The sequence below is a fragment of the Podarcis melisellensis genome (assembly GCF_964234715.1).
Source record: "Podarcis melisellensis genome assembly, chromosome: 4".
Classification (NCBI taxonomy): Eukaryota; Metazoa; Chordata; class Lepidosauria; order Squamata; family Lacertidae; genus Podarcis; species Podarcis melisellensis.
The window spans coordinates 44,982,802-45,006,401 of NC_138531.1; the positions used below are offsets into that span (position 1 = coordinate 44,982,802).

At 38.1% G+C, this 23,600-nt stretch overlaps 1 protein-coding gene across 11 annotated transcripts in view; it reads right to left on the minus strand.

The window, feature by feature from the left end:
• DMD (dystrophin) overlaps positions 1 to 23,600 on the minus strand; it is a 1,007,479-nt gene that overhangs the window by 422,593 nt on the left and 561,286 nt on the right. The window lies entirely within an intron of this gene.

Consider the following 23,600-nt stretch of genomic DNA (forward strand, 5'->3'; position numbering starts at 1 on the left):
AGGCAGCATTGATAGTGGAGACCCCTGGCAATACATACTTTGATTCAAGCAAATAATAGCTCATCTGTAAGATACATTATTAGAGCTGAAACCCACTCTTTCAGAAAATCTGATGGCCCACAATAATACAATGTAAAATAAAATATAGCCACACAGTGTTAGAACTTCATATTGCTCAAATTATTATTGATTTAACCCCCCTTGTTGACTGTTCTGTAGCCTGCCAAAAGACATTATGACTATTGTCTATGTGCAGAAAAGGGGGGGGGGTACCAAAGTAAAATGCTGCGATGACAGCACATTGAGAGGCTGATAAAAGTATGTTGGTGTGTTTGTTAAGGTAATGTGATATGAAAAAGCTGCCCCAAACATCATATGCTTTCTGCACCATCTCCAACCTATTCTGCACAATTCTTTCCACTCCAGACCTTGGAAATGTCTGGAGTAAGTTCAAATGAACCAAATGTTCAGTAAAGCTGCATCCCAATGATGCTTATTAAGTACCAGTGAAATGACTCCCAAGTGGGCTATAGATGTGCTTAAACTAAAGTGGTCATCTTTTAAAGTCCTATTCCTGTGTCATGACACACAAAAATTGAGGAGCTGACTCTTCCCTTGCCTTTTATGCCCAAGTCAGGAAAAGTTTCAAATGTATTGATGTCAGACAATTCCTACACCTTAGTCCATACAGAGGACAGTACTTTATTTTGAAGGTGTTCTCTGTTTAAATGGCTGGCTGTCCAAAGCCAGTATTAAAGATAAAGAACCCTAAGAAGAGAGAGCAGGGATCTTAATGTTACCCATCAACAGTTACCACTTGAACACCAGACTAAGCAGAGATGCATTGTATTTCTATTTAATTGGCATATGCAAATCTGTGTCCTTCTTTGTTATGTATTTCCTCTTTCTTGACCATGCACAAATCACCATTCTACTAAATATGTATTTACAGGAGCATGGCCTATAAAAACACACTAGTTGAGGATGGTGAATGTTTGACTCAGCCAGGCACAGGTTTTAAAATCTTTACTATTTTGACAAGAGGAAGCAAGATGATCAGAGTACTTCAGGTGACATTTATTTCATAAAACGAGGCCTACAAAATTTATGAAATGCATAAGCTAGGCATTCAGAATGTAGAACACTTCCAAAATAATATAACTGTTCTCTGGTGTTATCTTCAAAACATGTGCGTCTGACTTTTATAAGCAAAGGAAAACCGTATGTATTTTGAGAAATATATAAATATGTGTCTAAATTAAGGCAAGATGCAGCAGAATGGGAAATAAGAGAAAACCTGGCAAGTATTCTTATGAGTTTGTGGGTGCCAGACTCCCTGCGTTATGAGCTTCAGACTCTCCTGGGTTTTGAGTTTCTGGGTGCCAGACATTGAACCCCTGGATTCAGCAAATGTTAAAATATAAGCCAGGCCCATTTCCTGATGAGGAAATCACCTGGGCTGATGGGCCATTAAGAGAGCAAAAGGAAGGTGATGAGCGTTTAGGAATGCCAAAGAAAGGGGACTCTGTGCCAGATGGCAAATGGGAGGGGCTGCTCCCTCAACTCAGAGTTAGTTAGAAGACAAAGGCAGAGTTTGAAGTAGAGTCTTTAGGGTTGGTGGTGATGTGACCTAGAGGGGAAAATAGTTGCAAGCTGGAGAGAGGGTCAGAGCAGATGGCTGATGGCTGTTTGAATTCAAGGCTGCAGCTATGGGAGAAGCAGGATGCCCTTGGAGTGTCTATGGTGTGAAGTGCTTCATCGTAGGCTCTGGTATGTATATATGTGTAAATAAACCATATATAGGGTGGTATATAAATTCTATTATTATTATTATTATTATTATTATTATTATTATTATTATTATTGAAACATGAACCCTGGGTAAAGCTCCTGGAACTCCTGGAATCCCACACCACTTGAGTGGTGTGCCATAGTATACAACACACAACAGATTACTATCCTTGCAGTTGTTCATTCACACATCAGAGGAAGCAGCAGCCTGAGAATGCTATACCCTTTTACCACCCCTTCAATAAACCGCTGGAGAGTTACTGAAATTATTGTCTCTCACATTGTTCATTCCATAGTCTTCCAGCTAATGGCTAATTTGAGCTATTTGTGTCAACTCAAAGTAATTAGACAATAAAAGTAACATGGCCTTCGTCCAGTGTTTTTCTGTGACTCTGTGATGGTTACCTAGGTAACAGTGGTAATTTGATTGGCTGTGTTACAGGTTATTTGTCAAGAGCCTTGAAATGATGTGCAAATGGTGTGAATATGTTTATAGTAGCATGTGAGAAGAGGGCTGAAAGTCTAGCGGCATATATTTGGATCCTGATTCTGCAAACAGATATAATCTGTCAACAATCAGCATCCAGATTTGTCCAGAGTAAAGAACACTCCATAAACTAATAATTTCCTCTTGTATAAAAATGCTTAAAACTAAGGTTGTTCCAGGTTATTTGGAGTTTTCTTTTCTTGGATATGAATTGAGTTTATTGCCTAAGATTATGGCTACACTCCGCAGGATTAAAAAAAATCCTATAGGAATTAAATGGTGTAAAATAGCATGACATGAATTATCTGTACCATATGGCTGTGGGCACTGTTTCACAATTTCACTAAGATAGCATGTCCTGAGGGAGAAAAAAATTACCGCTAATGCTTAAAATAACAGTTGCTATTTATTTGCCTGCAGTTGTATTGAAAAAAGCAACAGGAATATGAAGTGTCAGTAATACGATGGGTGCTTTTTTGTGAAAACTAATCTGCTATTATATAAGCCATTGCCTAATGAGCATCTATAGGCAGTGAAAATAAATGGCCACATGATGCCATTTCAGCCATTCAAACCTGACAGCTAAACACTTAATGGCAGCCAGTAATGATTGTTATGACAAACTGCCAGGGAGCCTCAGTCATAAAAAGTGCTTAGCTACTATAGTTTGCAATTCTAATTGCACAAACGTATTTGTTACAAGTGATTAACACTCTGATCTTATGTGTAGTTGCTTGAAAGGGAGGCACAATAAAACCAACGAGAATCAGTTATAAGTACATGTATTTCATATTGGAACGTGAGGCAGGATTGGCTGGAGAAGAAAATGAATGTTAAATACAGACCACAAGCACTAACAGAAGAAATAAGGGGATAGATATTAAGGCAACTGAAGGATCTTATTGACTCTGTGAAACATGTTAATTTTCACTGTCGTTAATACAGAATAATAAGATAATAATTTTTATGTGAATATCTTGCATTTTAAAGTTATAAATCATTAGAGTTCAGTGCTCCAAAACTTTATTAAGTCAGCTCTTATTTGAAAGGGTATCAGCAATAAATGCTTACCAGCTTGCGGATAGTTTCATCTGCCTAAATGGGATTGTCCATTCAAGCCTGTAAGCACAGGATTTAAGGTATGACCTAGTAGATTTATTGCTGCCAGCTACATAGTTAGCCAGCAGCTCCTGCTGCTATAGATACAATACTGATTGTAGAATCCAACAGATACCACAGGAAAGCAGTAGCCCAGATATTTGCTGAATGTATTAAACCAGCAAGAGGGTATGCTATTCAGTGGAACATAAGTTTTTCACTGATCTTAAAGCCATAGGAAACCAAGGAGAAAAGAAAAGAAGAATGTAAAATTTGTCCTCTTTATCACTCACTTTTTATATATGTGACACTTGTTTTGGGTTTCTTGTAATGTAGTGTGCTACAATTCACCAAAGAAACGTACAGTGGTACCTTGGGTTACATATGCTTCAGGTTACATACACTTCAGGTTACAGACTCTACTAATCCAGAAATAATACCTCGAGTTAAGAACTTTGCTTCAGGATGAGAACAGAAATCACGTGGCAGCAGCGGGAGGCCCCATTAGCTAAAGTGGTGCTTCAGGTTAAGAACTGTTTCAGGCTAAGAACGGACCTCCGGAATGAATTAAGTACGTAATCAGAGGTACCACTGTCTTTACCAATTTTTTCTAGCATTAAAAAAATAAATTTTTATTTCAGGTACCCTTGATAATAATATGAAATCCTGCAAAGAACCAAAAATAAACAAATTACAGTAGAGTCACTAACGATTTTCAGGATTCCAATTTGTAGTTTGAAATCTGGCACCTGTTTGGCCAAGATGACAAAGACACAAAGTATGTGGAGGATCCTTCCGTGTTGTGTTGCTACTCTAGAGTAAGTTTCTTATGAGACGGTTGAGGGACTGTTTAGGCCATGAAAAGTGAATGGTGTTGAACGTACTTTGTTTTCTTCAAAGGGGATATACTGGTTTTCTGTAACTTTCTCTTAAAACACCAGGGATTTCCAGTGTGGTGTAGTGGTTAAGAGTGGTAGACTCCTCCGCTCCTCCACATGCAGCTGCTGGGTGACCTTGGGCTAGTCACACTTCTTTGAAGTCTCTCTGCCCCACTCACCTCACAGAGTGTTTGTTGTGGGGGAGGTAGGGAAAGGAGAATGTTAGCCGGTTTGAGACTCCTTAGGGTAGTGATAAAACGGGATATCAAATCCAAACTCTTTTTCTTCTTTTAATAAAGCTCTTTACTTGTTTTATAAGCTGGGGTGGTATCTAATTTTAACACCCTTACACATAGGATCTATAATACCAGGCTAACTTATGAAGCTTCAGATGGATCCTATGGAAAATTAGATGCTGATTGATAATTTCCACATTTCCTTGTGGAAATAATTACCCCCTTGTTTGGAGGCAGCTGTTCTCTAAAGCGGGAGAGTGAACTGAAAAGAGGAATACACTTGGTGTTAGCACCTTCTCCTTAGAAAGACTTGACTGGTTTGTGTCCTATGCTTCCAAATTAGTTATGGCGGGGGGGCTATTTTACTGACAAGTTTTGTTGCTTTTGAAATGATATAATTACACCTACTCAATAATACATCTATTAGAAAAACACTGTTTGGTTACTGGGCATTCTGGCCATGTTCCATAGAATTTCTTTAGATGTGTCCAAGGGCAGCAGGCCTTTCTCATATTTCATGAAGTTATCCCTCTAACAAGTTACACCACAAATTGATTTTGCCAACATTGTAGTGGCTCTGGAAGCCAGAAGATTTTTAAAAGTAAGAATCCTCTGACATTTGTAGTGTATCATGTGACTCATTTGGATTGTTACCTAGGTTGTTACTTCAACCATAGGTGTTTATTGTGAAATACACCTAACTTGTTCACTCATTTTTTTACAGGGCAACTATACAACATTGTCATTAAATCATTGCTGTACTGTATTTTGCCTTTTCCATCTTTTTTCTTGTGCCCCTACTAGTGCTGGGCCAAATTTTGTCCTCCAATTTCTTGGAAATTTTCTTCTTCTGCAAAAGTGGCTTCCATTTTTTTTCCTGCTTCATCCTCTGGGCATTTTTGAATTTATTAATAATTTTGATGAGGTGGCTGTGTATGTTTTCCTTTCTATTATTTTTTTTCTCCAGCCTCACCAGCTGACTACACTTCCTGATGCGGAAAAAAAAGCAACCTATAGAAGGAAGTTGCCTAATTTTGACTCCCCCCCCCGACTTTTAATTAAAGTGCAGGAACCTGGGGAAGCTGAAGTGTGGAGCTCACCAGCGAGAATGAAATAATGAATGCTCACAAAAACTGCTGCACCCCACCCTTGAAAATTTCAGCAACCTTTTCTCATCCCTTTCATACTTTCTGAATACAATTTATTTTCTCATTCTTTGACAGATAATGGTAAAAACGAGTAAATGGGAAACATTTTCAGCACATCTGAAGTGTCACTTGTAAGCTGGAAGTGCTAGAGGCTGAGGAAATGATTTGGGAGACAGAAGGATGGATTTTGCAGCATTCCTGCCAACATGTACATGCCTAGTCCTTTGCTGCAAAATTGTTCTAACTCTCCTTTTGGTCTGAAGTAGAACTAGCCTACTTAGACTTCAGTTCGCAAGCTACTACCACACCGCAGTTGTCTCTGCCTCATTGCTGTAAAAGTGTCCTAAAGCAAGCAGGGCTCCTTTAAGGGTGGTAGCCCTGTTCAACGTGGAAGTGGAGTCAGTAGTTTGAAAGAAGCTAAAACCATATTTAAGGCCCAGGCAGAATTTGAAAGCTATCCGAGCAGCAATCAAGTTTAGTTTGCCTGGCTTCCAGCCCCACTTGGAGCTATCAGTGATGCTAACCACTACTCTGCCTATCCAAGTCATGACTTTCCATTATGTTTGATCATCCACATTGCAGCCTGATTTAACTCTGCTCACTGTACCCTACATGAATTCAGCGCTCCTGGAATCAGGGCCCAGCTATGCTGTACCTGAGCTTGGCTACTCTCCCAGAAGGGAGTGCTACCTGAAACGGAACAACCAATAATCTGTGCCTGTCCTTGTTGCACAACAGTTCTAATAATCCCAGACAATTGGTCATGCTGGCTGGAGCCAAATGGAATTGCAGCTCAACAACACCAGATTGGATAACCTTTGATATAAACCTGCAATTGCTGGCAATTCGTATTTTAGACATGGCCCCCCCACTTGGGTACACTAAGTTGAAAATATGCAAAATAAACAGCATTACACATAGAAAAAGAAAAGAAAACCAATACAAAACCACAGGGACGAAGTACTGCACAAATCACACAACATATTCCATGGCAAAAAAAAAAAGTTAACTCAAGAGTTCCAATCTTTACCATATCCCATATTAAAAGCAGAACTTCAGTTTTATATATATAGACACCCCAACTTTTACACGGGAAGACACCCGAGGACACCAAAACCTGCATTCCTGTACCCGTGAAAATCTACGAAAGCATATATATATATATATATATATATATATATATATATATATATATGCAGGTTTTGGTGTCCTCGGGTGTCTTCCCGTGTAAAAGTTGGGGTGTCTAGGCGACGTTTCGACGAGGTCTCACTCGTCATCTTCAGGCTGGTGCTTTCGGCTTCTTGTTACTGGAACAGAGCAGGATCTCAGTGTTTGAGTTCCTATAAATACTGTTGAGGGGGTGTGGTGTATAGCCTCCAATGTTCTGGGCAGAGAGGAAGTTCCCAGGCTAGTGTGCCTTTTCTTCTTTTGTTCCTTAATTACTTGAGGGATATCTTGAGTGATTTCTTGGGTGATATCCTGAGTACCACTTAGGTGGGTCATTAGGTGTGGATTAGTTGCTAAAGTCTTTGTGTCTTGACCTCTTGAACTTTGTGAAGAGTTTTTCTGAGAAGATGGCTGTACTGCACTTAGTTGTGCTCTGGCTTGGCTTCGTGTATAGGGGCGAGCTGTGGTTTTGTGGCCTGTGTCAGCCAGATCTGTGTAGGGATTGCAGGGGGGTGCAGCATCCGGAGGTGCCACCATGGTTTGGCTACTGGATGGTGTCTGTAATTTATCTGTGGAGAGGGTCTGGGTTTGGGTCTGGTGTGGTTGATTGGTGATGGCGTTCTGTGTGCCTCTGGATCTGGTGTCAGTTTTTGTGGGGAGGGCTAATTTCCAGATGTCTGGCAAGCGGGATGTGTCGTCACGCTTGTTCATGTTGTGAGGGTGTTTCTCTATCTCGATGGCTTCCATGATTATTCTCTTGTGGTGATGTTCCATGTTAAAGAGCAATTTGGAATCTGCAAAATTAATTTCGTGTCCTGTTTCTTTCATGTGTTGGAAAAGAGAGGAAGTTTTTTCTTCTTTTTTTGACGGCATTCTTGTGTTCTGCGATACGTGCATTTATTCGTCTGTTTGTTTGTCCAATGTACGTGGCTGGGCAGACTTTGCAGGGTATTTCATAGACCCCTTGGTTTTCCAACTGGATTTTATCCTTGGGGTTTCTGAGGATATTGGCTATTTTTTGGTTGGTGCAAAAGGCTGTTTTGATATTGTGTTTATGGAGGATTTTGCTAATTTTATCTGTAGTGCCCTTGATATAAGGAAGGAGGGCCATGCCATTGTTTTCTTCTGTGTCTTGGTTTTTGGGGGGTGTTTCTTTTTGGATTAGCTTCGTAACCCTGTTTTGCTGGTATCCATTGGCAATTAACACATTTGAGAGATTCTGTAACTCAGTTGTCAAGTGGTCTTTGTCAGCCAGGCGTTTGGTTCTGGAGATGAGAGTCTTGGCTACGGAGTTTATTTGTGCAGGGTGGTGGTGTGATTGTGCATGTAAGTAGCGGTTGGTGTGTGTTTTTTTCCGGTAGATAGTGTGTCCTAGGGAGCCATCAGGTTTTTTGTAGATTAGGACGTCAAGGAAGGGAAGTTGGTTGTTGGCTTCTATTTCCATAGTGAATTGTATTTTGGGGTGTAGGCTGTTGAGATGTGTGAGGAAGCTATCCAGTTTTTCCTTCCCGTGTGGCCAAATTACAAAGGTGTCGTCAACATATCTGAGCCAAAGTTTGGGTTTGTGTTCTGACTTGTCTAAAGCATTGGTTTCAAAGTGTTCCATGTACAGGTTTGCGATGACCGGTGAGAGGGGTGATCCCATAGGTGCTCCTTCTATCTGTTTGTATCTTTGTCCATTGTGGATGAAGTACGTGTTGGTTAGGCAGTGGTTGGTCAGGTCCAAGATGTATTCGGGGGGATTGTATTTGTTTTGAATGGCTGTCAAGGCTTCATTAATGGGCACTTGTGTGAAGAGAGATACAACATCGAAGCTCACAAGTAGGTCATTAGGATGTAGGTTTTGCTTCTTTATTGTTTCTATGAACTGGAAGGAGTTTGGAACGTGTGAAGAGATGGATTCTGCATAGGGCTGAAGTTGCTTGGCGAGAAATTTAGCGAGATTTTGTAGAGGTGAGCCTATGGAGCTGACTATTGGTCTGAGTGGTGTTCCTTCTTTGTGTATCTTGGGGAGGCCGTAGAGTTTGGGGCATCTGGATGATTTTTCTCTGGGGATGATTCTTAGCTGGATTTCTTCACTGATAGGAGAGGCTTTTATTTTGGATTTGGTGGTTTTTTCAAGATAGGTGGTGGGATCTGTTTTTATAGGTTGGTAGGTAGGATCTTGGAGTAGATTTGATAGTTTTGCTTGGTAGTCCGATGTGTTCATCACAACAGTGGCATTACCTTTGTCTGCTGGGAGAATGATTATGTTGTTGTCTTTCCTCAGGTTGGTGAGTGCTTTCTGTTCTTCTTTGTGTAAATTGCTTCTGGGTGGTTTGCTGGAGCAGAGGATGTTGGTGACTTCAAGTCTGATTTTATTGGCTTCATCTGGGTTGATTTTGGTTAGGCTAGCTTCGACTCCGCATATGATGTTTTCCGTGGGGATGCGTCTCGGGGCGACTGCAAAGTTGAAACCTTTGGAGAGTACTTTGGTTTCAGTATTGCCATTCATCTGAAGATTGCCAGGTGTTTTACCATATAAAAACACAAAAAATAGCATAGTAACAAACAAAAACAATAATTCCCCCCCCTCACAGTCTAAAAGACCATAGATTGTTTAATTAGCCAAAGGCGTGAAAAAAGTGGAATGCTTTTTGCCTGGTGCCTACAGATATGTAAGAAAGGTAGCAGGTGGGACTCCTGGGGCAGAGCATTCCACAAAGAGGGAGCAGAAAAGGCCCTAACCCTCTAGACTTCTTGCGAAGGAGGCACATGAAGAAAGACCTCAGAGGATCATCACAGGGTACAGGTTGGTTCCTATGGGGAGATGTGGTTCTGAGCCATTTAAGGCTTTATAGGTCAGAACTAGCACTTTTTGTAAGGGGTCTGGAATTTTTTGACTTTTACCTGAAAAGCAGCAGATTCCCAGGTCAAAAAGTACTTTTCAAACTTTCCTTGTTTTCAAGAGACGTTGGCTTTGAACCATGAGGGATGGTTGTTTGAGAAACACAAGTCTAAAGCTCCTTTGGGAACATGGGACCAGTCAGTAGGATCCAGTGAAAAAATACACACAGTAGCTGAGCGAACAAATAGTCAACTGAAGTATGGCTAAGAGAAGCAAGTATAACCAAACAAGAGACAGAGAAAGAAACATATTTTGGGAGGTAGATGCAAGGTGTTTCATGTGTGCTTGCAAAATGTTTCACATGCACTTTCTCTATATAATATAGATGCTTATTAAACACAGTTTGCCTTCTTCATACCCATTCTTTTCCTCCCCAGACACTTGAAATTAAAATAAATGGCTCACAAATAGCACATCTATTTATCAAAAGGATGCGGGCAAAGTTGCAGGATCAGAAACACCAAACTCAAAATGAAATATGAACTTTGAAAGCCCCAAAGCTGTGACTGCCAACAGTAACAGGCTGTAACTGGGATAAATGGACCAATGGTTTTACTTGGTATGAGGCAGTTCATAAGCCATATACAAGCCACATAGACACAAAGTTATGAATGGTGATGGCATCGTTTTCACAAGCAGAACTACCTCACTGTAATGTTACTCAAAATGCCCACTAACTGATGTTAAATTCACTAACAACTAAACATCCTTGACATCAAACTAGCTAGTTCTTAATGTAGCTGGAATATAGAGGTGTTTCAAGTTCAGCAATTTGCTACTAGCAATATTGAACTGCTCTGTGAATTCCTGCAAGGGGTATTGTAAATAAATGATGTTAAAATACGATGGTGCTAAGGGACAAAACAGGATTCCATCAAAGGCAGCCTTTTATGGTATTCTTCGGAGACACAGTGATATCATGTATTTGACTGGAATATCAATCTAATGAGGCAACATAAACCCCTGAAAGCCTATAATTTACTTTCAGGAATCACTTCTTAAGGTATTTGATGAAGGAATAGACACAGTTTTTTCAGCACCATTGATTACTCACCCTTTGCTACTATCTGCACAAAATGTGTATTTTAGATTTTTCAAGTTCTTACCCTAAACAGCCTGATAGGGGAAATAATTCCTCAGCTGTAAGCCACCTTACAAATAAAATAGTACTGTTGATGCATCTCCCCAAAATAAATGTCCTTTCTCTGATATTAATAAAACACTTATCAGCTTCCTTCCTTGCTAGTGATACTGTATTCTAATGCAATAAAACAGCAGTGCATGAGGACATTTAGTAAATAAGGCTGCATTTAAATTTGGTTGGCATGACTCTTTGATACATTGTTTCCTTGTTTCCATTTTTCAACAACGGAAAATCTTCTGATAACTCTTCTCATTAGCACACATATAACACAATAGAAGAACAATTTGCTGTTTTACCAAGAGCATGAGAACATATTTACCAGCACTGAAGAATAAAACGTAAAAGAAAATGTAATAATATCTCCCAAGTCCCTGCTGGGCTATAATTGTGTCAGGATACAAACTGCAGTACTTTGCTCAGGTCACCAGAAACCTTAAAACAAAAGTACAACCTTTAGTTTAACGTACATTTAAACCACGCAGCAAAAAGAAACCCTTTCCTTCAATATGTCCTCTGGACCCTTTCATGTTATCTAAAATTGCTCATGTCTGTTATCTATTAGGATTCTTGGATCATTATCCTCCCTGTGTATCATTTATTAAAAAGTGTTTCAAAACTCTATGTGATTGGTTGAAAGATGCTGAATAGGGTACAGCTGGAACTAGAACAAGCAACAGGTATAGAAGGTGGGATTCCTGCTAGCCTCTGCCAAATGACTCAGGTGGGTTGGGAAAGCCCCGGGTGGGTTGGGAAAGCCCCCAGAACAGAATGCAAATGAGGGCAAGCTGAAAAGTACATATGGACTAACGTGCATCAGTACCATCTAAGAAAAAAGGAATAAACTGAAAATAGTGGCATTCTTCATGAAATCTTTAAAAAGGAAGAATAAAATAATGGTGAATTGCTAACGCATTGGCGTTATTCCAGAAATAAGATCATGAAATTTGGAAACCCAAATCCTGTAAGAAATATATCCTGAATGTAAAGTATGTGTTGTGCCACTAAGCTGTCATTCTCCTTTCCTGTTCTTAGGCTTTGCAATCAGAACAGCTCCTAGCTTTAGATAAAGACCTGCAACAGTTGTTATCCCCTATACAGCATTTTTTTCTCCACTAGTACAAGGATATACTAATTCACACAGGCTGACGTATACATTTCCCCAATGAAATGCATAATAGAGGCTGGTACTTTGCACAGACCTCTGCCCTAGTCCTTCAGAATATTTTTTTTATTGTTACCTTTTCTAGTTAAAAATAAAGGATTACTAGATTCTTTGTTATAATTGTAAAGGGGAAGCAGCTGTTATTCCACTCTAGGTATGCATGGATTGAGGTCGCTCCATGTTAGTCTGAATATATATGTAAAGAAGAGGATTGGGCATATAATATTTCCCCTGATTACATCTTCTGTACAATTATCTGGCATGCAAAATATTGTCTGTGAGCAATAAAAGCAGAAATGTACTACTAATGAAAAGAGGAAGCTTTAATCCATGGAACCTGGGGAGCCACAATAGAAAAAAGAAGGATTTTCGCTTATCCTCTGCCATGAGCTCTTTCAAAAGAATTATTTTAGGGCATTTCAAGGCTACAGGTACTTGACTGTGGGATTTTTTTGGTAGGGTAGAAAAATGAACTTAAATCTTTCACATATCAGTCAATGATACTGTTGCGAAAGTTGGGTGCCTGCCCCTGTCTCTGCCAAGCGATGGCAAGAATCCATGGGGTCCCAAGACCTCACACAGGATCTGTGCTCCCTGGGAGAATTGAAGATGTGGCAGAAATTGTCATGGATTTAATAAATATGCCTTATTCACTATTTACATCTTCATTCTGCATGGAGGGAATCCAGATCTTGGTCATTTCAAGAGGCAGCAGAGCAGACTGCCTGTAGCCAGCCTCCCCCAAAGATAGATCTTAGCCCTTCCTTTGCTTCTTTCTCCCCAAGACCTTCTCCCCTCAAACACCCTCCCCCCATCATCTTGGTAAAATCTCACTTCCTCAGTGGCTCATCAACACTTTTTGTCATGTTAACAGGTTTGCTCTTAACCCAGCCAGCCAGGATGGTTTGCATAAGCCAGTCCAGTAATTCCCTGAATTCTGTTTGGCACAGTTCTGCACTTTAATCCACATCCCAATTAATCAAAACCCTGGAATTTATTAATTGCCAAGGTTCAGGGGGGACCCCCCCTTAAATCTATAACAATACTTAAAACTTCCTGACTTTAGCTCAGTTGTGTCCTTTTTTTGGACAGTGGATCACAAAGGGAAATTGGGGTTGGTAAAACCTTCTATGAGGAATTAAGCCTAGCACATTTATTTAATTACAGGTCAAAAAGGAACTCTCTGCTTTTTTGCACTGTGATATAACTGATGTGTATCAGCAACCTTTTTGAGGGGAATGGAGACAAACTGAAAACTGTGGCAAATGTAACATGCTACAAACATAAAATCTATTTCAAGATTATCAAAATTAACTGTATGCAGATAAAACTGAATGCTAGGCAAAGTAAACACAGAAAACAATAATGGAAAGGAATAGTGGAAATATATTCAGCTGTAGCAGATTATCGCTTAGTCCTTGGCATAGCCAGCTCAAAAAACCTTAGTTTAAGAAAGACCTCAGGTGAAGGCTTCAGAAAGCTGCTAGAAGTCTGAGTAGACAATATGTTGAACCATTATATGTCCAACAGCAAAATAACAAGCAAAGAGTATTCTGCAATGATTGTCATACTTTTGTGTTCAGAAATAAATTCTCAGAGGTTCTATTACTAAAGCAAAAGCCTAGTTCAAGTGATCCAATATGCCACACTCTGAAACAATAACAAGTTGTGATTAATTCTTTTGATTGGCTATATCCAGGCTACTTATTTAAGCTATCTTGTCTTGGTTCCCTTTCTTCCTTCTCTCCATAGCCTTCCCCCCCCCCCCCGACATTATGCTATCACTCAGATGAGGGGACAGAATAGAAATTTAATAAGCAAATAAATAAATAAATATCACTTCTCTGCGCATTCAATTAACATGAGTGGGGGAGCAGGCTCTGCCTATGACCTATGGGCAGTCATCACACCTGAACAGGACCCACATACTATCTGCTTAACCTGTGAATAATTCAACAAATGTGGATAGATCTAGGTAGATCTTCCCCACCAGCTGGCCCTGTGCCCCACCAGAGCATATACACGATGCCCTGATGTGTGTGACAAAAAGGGGCAATACTGGGCAACATAGGCAGTACCATCTACACACCCCACAAGCTGCATTTCTTAGTATTTAAAGCTACAGAAATTGAGTTTCTTAGAGTTCCTGCCTGACATAGTTAACTTGTGAATGAATCCCAGCAACACACCACATCCTAGAAAATCTGAAGTAAGAAAAAATACTCATACATATATCAATAAATGGTGAGCTGTAACCTGGACACATGTGGGCATTTCCCACAATAAAGACAATACAATAAAATCCACAGAGCAAATCAATGTGCTTTGACTAACATGCACTTGCTGTTAGCCATTTTAAAGATAATGAGAAAAACATGCATGAGGAACATAAAATAAATAAATAAATATGGGACACGAGCATTTCCACCAGCATGAAATGACAAATCAATTATAATATTATCAATTATAATATTATATATACAGTGGTACCTCGGGTTACATAAGCTTCAGGTTACATACGCTTCAGGTTACAGACTCCGCTAACCCAGAAATATTACCTCAGGTTAAGAACTTTGCTTCAGGATGAGAACAGAAATTGTGCTCCGGAGGCGCGGCAGCAGCAGGAGGCCCCATTAGCTAAAGTGGTGCTTCAGGTTAAGAACAGTTTCAGGTTGAGAACGGACCTCCAGAACGAATTAAGTACTTAACCCAAGGTACCACTGTATATGCATAATACTTATATCAAATGAACTTTTCTCTTAAAAAAAGCAGTGAAGTAAGCAATTAGTCAAGGGTGGACACAGCTAGCTATGCTTTGGTTTAGCTCCCATTAATCTTCATTAAAGGTATGCTGAGGCTAGCAGAATTGTCTTACTAGTTTGCTTCTGATGAACCAAGACCGAAAAGATGTGTACCCAATGAGTGCCAGCGGCCAAAGCCACAGAGCAAGAGGCTGGTTAACACTCTTATCTTACACAGTTCATCTTGCAGAGCTAGAATTAATTCCTTAGTTCTGCTATCAAGAATTTTGTTTGCACTTGTCTAATTTAACTACAAAGAGAACAAAAATGTAGTGCTATGAAAGAAAAAGAAAGAAGATTAAGAGCAGAACAAATTGACCATAAGTGAATTTGTTTCATCCTTCTTTCAACCCCAAAAAGAATTGAACTCTATGAAACATGTATATTTTGCTGATTAAGTTTGAAATCTTAATAATTAGGGAGGTGAGCAGAAAAAGTGTCATGTCTTTTTTAAAAAAAAAATCTATCTTTGTTTATCTTGCATTTGTTACTACCAGAAAGAAACAAGATTTTGATGTAAAATTATAGAAGGTTTTGTTTGTGAGACAGCAAAAATCAGTCCACACTACCCTAGAGTTAATTACAAAGGGGCACTGAAAAACTTTTGGTGTCAACCACCTTCACAATATTGTCTTGAACAACAGTTCATAATTGGCCATCATCAGTTATTTGATTTGAGATACCATGAGAAACCAAATGTCAAAAATAGATAATCCATACATTTATATAGGTAGAATGTTAAGAATGGAAATGTATCAAATATATTAAAACGTTTATGTAAACGTTTTTCAATGCGATCCACAAATCACATAATATTGTCACCGAAACTAGCTGTATTTAATTGTGAAGGATTTAATATCTGAATTACGAAAACAACTGATGTAACAATTTTATGACTTACAAACACCACATGGAAGTTTTTATCTTCATTAATTGGTACTGCTTGCAGCTATTGACAAAGCCCCCTGTATTCACTTATACATTATAAACATTTCAATCAAGCTAACAATATGTGTTCCTTATAATGATATTATACGGCTGTGTGAATTCCCCTAAGTGGCTAAAGTGCAGGACACCAATATCATTATTATTTTATGAATTATAGCCTCCACAACTACCTGTAAATAGTAGTGAGAGATGGAATGGTAAAATAAACAAACCTGAATTTCTAAACAATAATTTGTTGTCCAGCAAACTTGGCCCGGTTTATTGGACAGCTCATTTAGCAAGGAAATAAGGTCCTAAGCTATAGTTTCTGAAGCTGGTTTATCATAACTTGGCATTCTTACCTAAAATGCAATTGATGAACTATGTCTAGTAAACACCTGAGGGAACTCTTGCCAAAACAGGTTCACCAAGCTTGCCAAAACAACCTCATTTATTTAGGAACAAAGATAGCTATAAATATTTGTCATGTTAAAGATGCTAACATGATAAAAAAAATTGTTCTTGATTCAAAGAAATTGGAATCAAAAGCTGATTTATATTCAAAGTAATAAAAAAACCCAAAAAAACCATTTGCAGATTTGTACCACAGAAGTCCTGTTCCCACCACTATGATGGAAGGAAGGTATTGCACTTCATGAGAGCTATAAAATTGCAGTTCTGACTATGTGTAATTACTAAAATAGAGGTATTCAGAGTAGTAGAACAATGTTCATACATTGCAAATTGGTTATTTCTGCTTCCTGCAGACTAAAGCTGCAGATACATATACTGTATCTGATTCTAAAATTAGTTCTACATAACATTTCATTAAAGACATTTCCCTGCACTGGAATGGAGAAAAGAAGAGGCACACTATCATATGAAAGTTCCACAAGTGTGTATTTTGCCCTATGTAAATTAAGAAATCATTCCATCCTGTGGGCACCCAACACATGGTATATGTTGTAAACTAGAGAAGTTCATATTTTTACACACTGATGTACCCAATTCTCCTTATACCCATGAAGGGAAAATATAATGTGCTTCTAAGAGAATTGTTTGTAAGGCTTAATTATTCAATGTTTGTTCTGTCCTTTAAACACTGTACTTCAGAATGAAAAAAACACCCTAAATTAAAGTTCGTCCTTTTCCTAAATAGAAATCCCTTGAAGGAATAAAGACAACTTATATCACTGAACTTACAGAATCCAGTCATACAATTTCTGCAGTATATTCAATGCTTCATTCTTGCCCATTTAAACATGTATTATAACCACAATATGGGAAATAGTTCCCATACATAAAGTGAATATGAATGCTCATTGAAAATTGCTCATTGAGCTTTCTGACTTCTAGAAGAGAGTCACTAGTGATCACTGTGGTACAGAGGATTAAATGAATATGGCAAAGACTCTTACAGGATGAGTCAATTCAAATATAATGCTAAACCATAGTTTGGTGATATAGGAAGACTCTGGGCTTACTCCTTCCTCCCTCCCTTTCACACCAGTTGGTTACTTCCTGGTTTGATCAAAACAGCATTTCCTGTTACATTTGAACTAGCAAAATATGGTTTCCACAATCTTTTCCAGCAGGGCTGCAAACCAAAATTTGAAACAAATTTGCGATCCTAGATCAGAAGGCAAGTGAAAACCAGAGTTGGCCAGCTTGGCAGTAATAACAACCTGATAAACCCAGGAAGTAATTTACTGAAGCAGAATGTGTATGAAAAGTGGGAACCAATAGGAACTTATCATTACAGAATTTATTTCCAATAGGAACAAAGCTTAGTTTGCTGTTATGTTTGAAGCAAATCACTGTCTCAGCCTAAAGCTACAACATAGGTTTGTTTTGGCTAAAATATACTCTGAATGCTTTGAAGGACCAACAGGATGTATAAAATAAATAAAAGAATATTGTTAATACACAAAAACAACAACAACCCACTCATTTTCTAGGATAAACAGTAGACAGACTGTTTACAATTATCAAAGCTATTTTTAAGATTTTAAAATAGTCCGATATCTTCAAATGTAAATGGTCAAGCAATTCTACTACACAAAATCTATTTATTTCAATATATTTTATGAATATACTGAGAATTGCAACTCAAGCCTTGTCACTTGAAACAAACCTTAGTTTTCAGTACTCCCCACCCTACAATGGTTTATTCAGTCAATTTTGCCCTACACACAATGCAGTGTTTGTATGGACTCTCCAATGGTACAGCCAGTTTTTACCGAGGTAACTATGAATTGTGCATTGTGTGTAACAGCTGAAATAATATTTATTATTATTTATTGAATTTGTATACTGCCCTTGAGCCAAAGATCACAGGGTGGTTCACAACATAATAAATGTGCTACATCAACTGCTGAAACTATTGGTACAAAAATGGGCCAATTACTGCAGAGCTTGATTCTATTCAGATCCTGGTTCATATGAATTCCAGGTATAAATACATCTCTGGGGTCACAATAAACCATTGTGTGGAGATACATTCAAACTGGTCCCATGTGCCACAGTGTATAACTATTGTCTCCAGCTCATTTGACATTGTCACCAGGTATTTTGGTTGACTCCTCACACACAAAACTACTAAATACAGAAAACAGAATAGTGGCCTCCAGCTGCTCCAATGTTGCTAAGATAGTTTGAAATTACTGCCAATTGTGAACAATTTCTCCTTCTGTAAGCTCTTTTATTTTCCTAACTGTAAACCTAATGGGCACACAGTTCTTACTTCCAGCTTTCCAAGGTGAATTTCAGTTTCTGAGCTTTGAAGGATTTGTTCTTTACTTCACAGTAAAAACTGAGCATTTGACTAAAGTTCCAATTAGTATTAGTAGCAGTATATGTACCAAGATCCACAAAGAAAACAAGGCAAATTACATGAAGTGAAAGAATACATATTAGATGTGAAGAATCCATCAGCTCACCGCACAAGGTTGGCACAAAAAATTAACTAAAGCACTGAATGCTTGTCAGATGACATCATTTTCCTAGGCAACTTTAGGAAAGAAGAAGCTACTCACGGGATAAGGGCCAATGATTAAAAAGGCAGAAAATAAGCATTAACAAGTTATTCCTGGCATTCAGGTGGGACCCAAAAGGCAATGCAGGATTTTTGCAGCATTTTAAAAATCTGGTGCATCTAGATTTTTTTAAAAAAATTATTATTATACAGAGAAAGTTTGACAAAATCTCATACCACAGCTTCCAAAATGATCTAGGAATCATGTTAATTTCTACAAGTAATAGCTAATGACCCACAGATCAGAGGTATTCCATCAACTTGACTATACTGTTTCATCGTTCCGGTGATATTATACTACAAGTAATTTAAAATAGGTTGTAACTGATCTAACAGTTTTTGTGGTTTGGGACAAGAAAAAGTACAATGCTGATAATGAAAAAAGACATGCAGATAATTGCTTTACAAAACCAATGCAACAAGAAATTGGACAAAAAGAGGCACCACTGAGTATGACTTCGTGGTTGACACAATTTAGATATTTATAGTTTTACAAATGGGCCAAGAATGTGAAGCTTTTCCTAGCTGGGAAGGATTAATGAACATGTGCACCTGGTAATTACATCACTCCATCTTTCTGAAGAGTCCTACACTGTTTCAGTGGCAGAAAACTCTAGCGAAGGGCCACTGAAATTATCCATTTGCAATTCTACAAACAATGCATAGCTTAAAAAATACAGTCTCTCTTTAGTCTAGCCTTGCTGTGAAAAAAAATTCCAAAAATGCTACAGCATGTTACCTGACATGCCTTATAGAAAATGAAAAACTCTTATGACATATGAGTTCTGTTTTAACCAAAAAGAGAGAAATCAGAAGCCCTCATAAAGCGACCGAAGTTATATTGTTCAAAAACAACCTTAGGAAGATATTTACCAAGACATATACTCCACCAATAATGACCTTAAAGGAAAATTGTATGGAAATCAATTGATGCATATATAGCAAGATGTGGGGTTTAAATTACTCTTTCTTAAAGTAGTCCTCAAACCTGTATCCCCTGAAAACTTTCAAAAGTTAATATATATCAACTATATATATTAATATATATAGCACTGCTTTTTCTTCATGGTATGTAAATATTTTGAGAATTAATCATCTTCTGACATAATGCAGAATACTAAAATATGGCAATTCTACAGGAAACATTAGCAATGGGGGGGCAGGACAAATTACTGACAAGGCTATCCTGTTGATCCTTGAGAGTCCTCAAAATTTAAACATGTAGCAGAAGGCTACATATTTCTGAATGTCTCTGCTTCCTGCAGTACGGTGAATTATAATATATTAATGCTTAGCTTAAGTGGCAGATATATAAATGGATTCTAGCATCAAGAGGGAAGTCAATAACACCACAGATTTTAAATAACTAGGTTGACAATTCTTCACAGTAAAATTAAGATCCAGAATGAAATCTCACAAAGACATGTTGCATATAAACCCTAATACAAAAGTTAATTGCAAGCTGTAGTCGCATGCATCTAAATGCTTCAGAAGAATGCTCTCAAAATAGCATCTTGCAGCTCAGTAAAAAAAGAAGTCAAGATTGTAAAATGGCCTGTTATTGCTAGAATCTGACTCTCCCTGATGGAATATAGAAAACGAGGAGACTCCAGCAGAGATAAGTGTGCATGAAATGCCCACTCCTGAGAATTCGGCTAAATTGGCTACAATGAGACTTCAAAAGCAGAGAGACCCAGAGATGCTCAAAGCACCTTGCAGCTTGGGGCTGCTGGCCTTTACTTCTTTTTTAAAAAATATATAATTAGATTTATCTAGGGAGCAAATAAATAAGGATGGATTTCTGCTGGAGTTTGATCAGCATATCATTTTGTCGTAAATGCTGCACTGCTCATTACAATGAAAACACTTAATCTGGGTCTCCTGATTTCAAGTACAAAAGCATCCCCTCCCACCTATTGCTTAGAGACTCCTGCATCAGAACAGGAGACTTAAGATGCAGACTGAATGGCATTAAACCCCCATTCTTCTGAACAGCAGATTCTCCCTCACACACACACCTTTGCTCCCTTACCTTGAATCACGTATATAATATCGGCTAAGTTCCCACGGATGATTTCAGTTCAGAGCATCCGGCAGTGCATCCGCACAATGCTTTGCCATTGCTAGTGTGAAGAGAAAGAGCTGCTGGGATGCTGAATGGCACATCAGCCAACTTTGTGTGTAGCAGAGGCTCCATGGAAGATCTGGACTGAAGCTACACTGAATTGCGGATTGGATTCCACTGCAAATACTGATGGTGTCACAGAAGCACTGCTTTTAGGCAGAAAACCTTCATTTATAATTAAAACGGGCTATAAAACCAATAAATAAATCTTGCATCTGCTTTGCAAATCAATTTGGATGATTAGAATAGTGAAGATTATATATTCATTTTATATTCATTTTATATTCAGGATTTTTTTACCTGTTTAATCTTAATGGCATAAATGGGGGGGGGAGAGAGAGAGAGAAACATAATTCCCTTATCTAATTATCAAATCTTCTGTGTATTTTCTGTATTTGGTTGTAGCTCTTTCTTTCTTTAAACTATTTTTACCCCCCCTCAAAAAGCTTTTGTGTCACAGCTGTAAAACAGTAAAAAAAGATAAATAATGGATCATCTTATATTCTTATTTTTAATCAACTCTACCCAATGCTTCTTCCTGATTAAAATACTTCTCAGAGGCACAGTATTTCATATAGTTGATATGGTGACCTTATGGAAAAACAGCTACAAAAATCAGCAAGCAATATTTTCATGAACACAGACAGTGGGTATGAAACTGCAGTTTCAGTAAATGTGGAGTATCAGTAAATATACTGTACTTACTACTAGCGTTCATATGGCTTTAAATATTCCCCAGTGTTCCCTAGTGTAATACTGTTCAGAATGCACATATGAATCTCTCTAAAAAGGTTGGAATTGCCCATCTTAAGTATTAGTGCTTATGCAATTGCTGGGATATTGAGCTGAAAGGAGCTATAACTTTGATTTAAAGCTGCTGTTTAGTTTAAATTTTCCCATGAAAGTTGGCACGTGGATATTTAAAAGTAAAAAAATGGAAGTAAAAAAATACTTCCATAAAGCAATATGCAGAGTAATTTCATTGACATGGAATGCAATCTAGCCTGCTTGTTTGACGCCATTGGGTTGGCACAACAGAAACGGGAAGAAATAAACTGTAGGATGCCTTGTTTATGAGTCAGAGAAGAGTACCTGAGATAGCAACTGAAGGGCACCAAAAAAGTGGGAGACATATGATATGTCCCAACTGTCTAGCAGCACACAAAGCCACGTTTGATATTAAAATAAAGGACAGACAGGTAGACATGTGAGGCCAAAGCATAACTCGAAAGGTATCACAAAAGAGGCAAGTTGTTCCTCTTTCCTTCTGTGTAAGCAACATAAAACTGCTAAATTATAGAGTTCTCATATGGATTTGATTGCCTGCTCTATCCTATTAAATTAACCCATATCGTCTTTTGGCTCAGATTTGACCTCATCAAACAGCTGTAATCTGAAAGAACAAGCCTCTAAAGAGTCTATAAACAACTAGAGTAAAAACCAGATACAAATCATTTCATTGTTTGCTTTCATAAATGAACATTCTAAGATGCACAGCTTGCAAATGTGAACTTTAATATGCTCAGAAGAGATAAAATCTGGAGCACTTTTTTTGGCTAACAAATGCAAAGAATTGTCCTCCAGTGGCTGAAAAGGAAAAACAATAAATTTTACTCATGCTTTGTCTTTGTCTATTTAATATAGTCAAGGCCTTATCAGCACTCAAACACACTCCTGTGAAAAGCCCTGGAAAACTAGCTAGAATCCCTGAATGCTTCATCTGTCTTTCTGTCTTGTCTTCTTTTATTGAATTCTAATGAAAATATCTATAACGCGCTGGAAACTACATCGCAAACAGAGAAAGAGAAAAAAGTCTAAATATTAAACAAATAATAATCTCAGAGCATTATGAAGATGTGCTAACAGAGCTGCAAAGACAATCAATTACATACCACAAGTTAAATTAAAATATTATAGCCTCTGCTATTATTGACCATTTGCTCAAGAGACACATTTCTGTCAACAAATGGAATACAACAGATCAGTTCTAAAAAGGTATAAAAGTTGTCCAACTGCATCATCAAGCAGAAATTTTGGGACCAATTTGTAACGAACCCTGCTTCAATGAAAAGAAAATTCTGTATAATAAGCTCACTTTTGGATAAGTGTACATTTTAGGTCCCCAAAGAAACTTTGGAAAGGCAAACTGAAATGATTTAAATTTACTGGATATCATATAATAAAATCAGCATAGGTGGCCTAATATTTCTACTTGCAGTCCACCCCCATGCCCAATATATTGCATTTTGCTTTGTCGTAACTACTGAACTATTGCCATCTTGTTTAAAAGAGGACACCTAAAGATAGCCCCCTTCATATGTAGTGACCAGTTGATTAAGATAAAGGTAGGTGGACACTTCAGTTGCCATTACCACCACTGTTTTAAAAGTACTGTTGATTTTCCCTTTGAGGGTGTTGTTTTTAATTTTAACCAGGGTAACATTTCCCTTGTGGATAAAGCTAGTCATTACTGTTTATGGGAGAAGCCTGGAAAGCCATTCAGACAAGGAAGACTTACTGGTCTCAAAAGCTGTAGCTTTTTACACTAAATGATATCCAAGAGACAACTGATATTGCTGTGAAAATAGCATGAAGCTTTCCGCTTCTAAATGAGTCTCATTTAGAACTATAACAATTGTCCAACTAAATGAAGATGCCTGTTGGTTTAAGGTAAACAATGGGTAGGGCAATCCAGAATATCTACCCAGCCTAAGA